Here is a 6,035-nt window from a genome sequence, read left to right on the forward strand (position 1 = left end):
CAGCTGCTCTGTTTGAAAACAGATTAACATCACCGAGTCCAGGATTGCACCTTTTGTATTTGACAGTGAGAGCTGCTTTTAGTGCTCAGGAAAATTGCAGCCCTCCTCTTGGGTGCGTGGCACTTCAGCACTCGTCACACCACCAGCGTGGGGCAAGCCATCAGCTCCCATGGAAGGGGAAGGTGACAGATTTCTTTCCTGGCCATGCTGCTCAAGGTCCTGCAGCTCTGCACGCTGTCAGCATCCCTCACCATTTTCATACACACTGCAGAGGAGAATGAACATGACTCTGGAGGGATTCCCATGTACCCTGTGTATCTCGAACTGGCTGTACTGGTATCTGAGTACTCTGTGACACAGCACTAAGGGATTCACATTCTTCCATTGTTTCTCCAGGGCAAGATGTGAGTGCAAGAAGTGCCTTGTTCTGGTGGCTATCTTTAAAAAATATGTATTTCATTATCTTGCAGGAGGCAAGATTAAAAACAAAAACAAACAAACAGGGCCCCATTGCTTTGGGACCAGAAACCAATGGAGTTTGTCACGGCTCCCAGGTCTTGAGGGAGCTCAGTTTGCAACCCCAGCTCAGCTCTCACAGGGCTCTGCTCTCTCCTACTCAGGGAAGTTTTACCCTTTATTGCAGGCCACCAGCTGTGCCGTGCCAGGAGAGAAGCTGCTGGGGTTTGCCTTCACTGCTGGCACTGCACAGCCTTTTACAGCACATCCACGCTGCAGTGACGGTAACTTCTGCCAGCCTTTCCCAGTCGGCTTGAATCCAGCCGTGGCGAGAACCAGCAGTGCTGTGACACACTGGAGCTTGGTCCTTGGTCTTCCTGAGGAATAATTACCCAGCTCTTCCAGAGGAGCCTGCTGCTGCAGCTCCACAGCTACCAAATCCCTGCCCGTGCCAACTCATTTACAGCTGTGTGCCTGCCACATGGGCCTTTTGTCTGTGCTGTAGAAAAAGAGTTTAGACATTCTCAGCCAGAAAATATGGGCCAAGACCTTGACTAGGATTTAAAGATTCCCTTTTCTTGTTGTCTGTTTTTGAGAAAGAAGTGATGCGGGGACACCCTGGAGTCCTGCTGTTCTGGTGACAGCTGTGGCTATGGGCAGCAGTGCTAAACGCTTCAGTTCCACAGGGACAGGAATAGATGTCTGTCCAGTTTACCAGTCGTGGGCTAGGAATATTTTAGGACATCCTACATGTCACATATTGTTCTGAACTCTCAGAGATGCAGCGTTGCTGAAAGCTGTAGGACATAGGTGGAAAAAGTCTACAAATTTAATGATTATATGGTGGTTAATCTGGGACTGGTTCCTTCCCAATCCCCCAAAAAAACTGAGATAGGGTTAGAATCAACTATCTGTGTCAACCAGTGAGCAACTTCAGTAGGACCATGGGATACTGATCTTCAGATAATCTTCTTCATCTTTTTGTGTTTCTTTTTTTTTCATCTTTAAAATGGGGAGTGAGAAGCAGTGTTTACCTGCCTCGCATGACATATTTAATTACTGCTGTAGGGTAAGTTTCACTACTTTTGCTGCTAAAGTGCCACATTAGAGCTGCAGCCGCAAATGCCAAGTCTTCAAGTAGCTTTTCCTTCATGGACCACATAGGCCAAGTCAAGCTTATCACATTTAACAGGCTCAGCACCAAGGACACTAATTTCCCAAGGTGATGACTTTGTAAGTGGCAGCTCCTCCCTAATGAATGTATTTACCACTCAATGAAACCCATTTCTGTACTTTACAAGCTGTGAAAGGATCTGGGCAAACACTTTGCTCTGAGAGAAAAAAAAAAAAAGAAAGAAAAAAAAAAAAAAGACAAAAAACCAACATGGATCAAACTCATTACCATGTTCAGTAAAGAATGGAGGCAGTTATCTTGACTAATTTCGGCAAAGTGTTACATGCTACTTAACTAAATTGTAAAAATATAAGGCAATACGTCCTGTCAGAGAGAGCAGCACAGCATGAATACTGGAAAATAATAACACTTCACAGCTGCAAATTGCAAGAAGGACAGAATTCATGTGCCTTCTGGGGGATGAGCTGTCAGGCCCTGTGCCGGCTCTGTCTCCTACTCTCATTTACGACCCAGAAGATAACGACTCCCTCCTCTCACATGGGCATGGCTGCTGTCAGAGCACATTGCTGCTGTGCCTGCACAGCCTGCCCTGTCCTGGCTGGCAGTCCTGCTCTGGACGGAGCTGCTCTGCTTTTTGCACGGCTAATTCTGCAGTTCTGCTGGGGCCTGGATGCTGTCGTGAATGTGCAGGGTGTCAGGGCTCCACCGGGTGTTTTGGGAGCAAGCAGTGAATGCAAGACAGTGGCAGAAAACTAAGAATCCATTTCTTGAAGTGGTAGGCGGCATCTTTTTTTTTTTTTTTTTTTTTTTTTTGGTTCTCCAGGAAGAATGCCAGCAAAACCAGGGACAAGGACACACTATTCTCAGTGTTCCTGGGGAAAGAAATGAGTAGAATAAAAAAAGTTTATTTAAAGAAATATTCAAGGCCCTATAGAGACAGTGTCATAGTCACAACTCTGCCTCTAAGAGTCACCAGCACTGTATTCCACTCTCTGAAAAGTACTCTTGTGGTGATGTGCGGCTTTGGGGAACTTTTCCTAGTCTTTTAAATAGTGGTGAGCTTATTCTTAAACAGGAAGTCATTTTATTTGTTTATCCTGACGCAGTTTCCTAGATGGCTGCCTTCTCCATATGAAGCTGTACTGGTTTTTGGATACCTGCAGAGGTATCATGCTCCTCTGTGACAAAATGGCAGCAAAGCTGGAGGTATTTCTTCGTGACCTTTGTGAATGGTTACCCTTCAATTTCACTTTCCAAATCTGAATGGAATTAAAAATTTCAATTTTCATTTGAATTTCAAAAGCTCCCCCTTTTCCTTCTTTATTTCCTAATAAAGAAGGAATGGGAATGTCTGACGAGCCTTCTTTGTACTGATCATTATCTTACACAAATGTATCACAACCTCAGCTAGGTTTCTTCATAAACCCTCTAGACGGTATTAGTCTTTTTAACTGTGCTTCTTCTCATAGCTTTTATTATTTTCATCACCTAACATATAATATTTTCATACCTCATTTGATAGAAAAATGGGCAGAGATCATATTTTACTTTGAAATATGAAGGGCGCCTCTAAGCCTTGGTAACAATTTTACTGAAATAACTAGAATAGAGAAGTAATGTGAAGCATTGTTCCTATTTTATTGTTTAGGAAAATTTAAATGGAAGTCTTGAAAATGTTTTATATAACCCCTTTGAAAGAAATGCATTTCACTTATTGTAAAATATGTGCTAGTTTGACTATGGTTGAATAGATTTGGTTAAATGGCGACTTGGAAACTAAAGCCATTTCAAAGAAGAGAGGCGGATCCTGCTTTAAAAAATACAGGAACCCTGAGCACTATGTGAGGCTATAGCAACCTAGCTGAGAAATTGAAATTTTTATGATCCTGCAAGACTAAATGAGAGGTTGGTACAATAACTCTTTCGATTTAACAGTTATTTCATTATAGATAAAACAAGAAAATACTTTTTGCTACCTAATTTAAACCAAATGTACCACTTTTGGTCTCTTTTCTTGTTTGATAATTTTGTGCTGTGAGTTACCTGTTCAATACAACAAAGGCAGCCACATTTAAGAGCCAGAAACTTGTGTATATAATTAGAAACTTTGAAAATGTTAACATTTTTGAGATCCCTGGTGTTTGTTCTTGCAAACAGTTCCCAAACATACCAGAATTCATCAGAAATATAACAAATCCCTTTGTGCTTTTACACTGGTGCCTTTTTAAAAATAGTAACATTTTAATTGCAACATTTATGAGGGAAAATGGGCTCCTTTAACCTTCTGCAGGCAGACTGATGCTCACTCTTTGTCTCCATTACTCCCTGCTGCTCTGTCATGTCGTTGCAGTTATGGTCAGCATAAAAACCATGAGTGGCAGTGAGATGGGAGCTACAGCAGATGTGTGCAGAGCCATGGTCGAACTAGTTCGGTGTGTGTTTGTGCTCAAATGGCTGCATAACCCCATGGTCACTATCTTGGAAAGCATTTCTGCTTGAGGGCTAACACAGAGATGATGTCCATTTGCATGCCACTCACTGGGAAAAGGCGCCTCGGCCCCACTGTACCTGAACAACATGATGTTGATTGAACAGGATACAGGATTGAGCCTTGCAAGGCTTCACAGAAGAGGGAGGTCTGGATGGTTGACAGTAATAATAATCTGCTACGATATCTCATTTATTTAAGCAGACTCTGAAGTCAAGTCTCTCTGAAGTCAATTCAGAAACAAATGCTGGTACCTGCTGTAGGTCAGCAGTTGTCTTTTGAACTCCTTCAAAGTGGCCCTTGTACTTTATCAGCAAAACGAAGGGGGAGAGCCCTGTTTAATCTCCAGTGTTTTCTTTTGCAAGGCAACGGTGCTCAGAGCATCCTGAGAGCAAAGCAATGCTTCCCTCCTGAATCTGCAGGCACTCCTTTGTAACACTCCTTGGGCTTACAACAGATATTGCTGTTCAGCAGTTTCCTTTGTTCCTCCAAATACTATTACAGAATAGTTAAATTAATTTACATGCTGCTAATATCGCTTTTCTGAGATAAAGCAGTGTGTCCATGGAAGAGTCAAAATGCCCAAGTAAGGAAAAAGCTTGAGTTTCTGACACAATGGACAATGTTCATGCAGTGAGAAGCTCCTGTGAAAAACGAGGGAAGCAGGGCTGCTTTCCTTCCCCCCCCCCCCCCCCCCCCCACCATTTTTTTTCTCTCAAATTATTTTTTTTCCCAGTTCATTAGTCCTGTGAAGCCAACCAGCCTTTTCTTCCAAATATTTGGCTAGGTAATAATTCCAACAAAATTCTAGGAGTAACATATTGATCTGGATAAAATACGAAGCTTTGGAAACGTACATGGTCTGGATTAAGCTGCATAGGGTTTGATGCAGAACAGACAGTTTGCACCAATTATCTGTGCATAAACACAAGCAGACCACATAAACGGCTGCAGAACTTCAGGAGAATAAATAACTGGTTGCAGATTTAATACTGGCTGTCATATCACTACTTTGTGGGTTTTACTAATGACTTACTAGACAAGAGGAGCCCTTATTCTGCTTCTCTGAGATCTGAGAAGGCAGAAGATAGATGTGGTTTACATTTCTCTAAAGTTAGAACTCATGATGTAAAACACAGAAATAGACATGAATAGAAAAAAAGCCAAAATGTGTAATTTAAAAAACGTGTTAAAGTAATAACTGCACGATACCCCGCTTTCCAGAGGGTTCAAAGAATTGGCTACGTGTATATAGCCCTATAAGGCTGTTTGTTCCCCGGAGAGCAAAATGCTAATTTTCAGTGCTTGTGAACAGCAGGAAAACATGTACTGTGTTTTGTATGGCAACTTTTGTTCTTCAGAACTGAGGGATAAATGTTGGAGAAACGCTGGGAATCGGAGATCCCCTGGGTGTTTGGGTTGGCTGCACTCGGGGCGACACCACGCTTCGTGCCAGGAAAGTCTTCACCACCGGCTGGCTCTGGACCAACCACCACCATGGCATTGTGCTTTTGGGGCCGTTCGGGTGGGTCTGAATTTTGGGTTGCCACCTTACTTGCCCCGTGGCTGGGAATGGGAGCGGGACTGAGGGTGTTGGTAGGCCGGGGAAACAAGGAGCAGTGCTGTGCCCTGGTGCCTCCCCGTTACAGGAGGGGAAGGGGGCAGCTCTGGGCACTGCCTGGGGAGAACTAGGAGGGAGAGGGGCACATGGTGCTCGTGAGGGGCTGCGGGCGGCCTGCTCGGTGCCATTGGGGAAGGCAACATGGCGCTGCTCGTGATGTGTGGTGCTTGGAGAACGGCTGCGGACAGCCTCACCAGCCTGATTGGTGTCACCAAACAAGCCCACGGGGTGCTGCTTGTGCGCACTCATCCCTTCCAGCTGCACGTGGCAGACACCCAGCCCTCATTTCCCACAACGCGTTTTACTCCACAGTCTTTTCCTTAACAACCTTGTCC

This window comes from Aythya ferina (genome assembly GCF_964211825.1).
Source record: "Aythya ferina genome assembly, chromosome: 14".
Classification (NCBI taxonomy): Eukaryota; Metazoa; Chordata; class Aves; order Anseriformes; family Anatidae; genus Aythya; species Aythya ferina.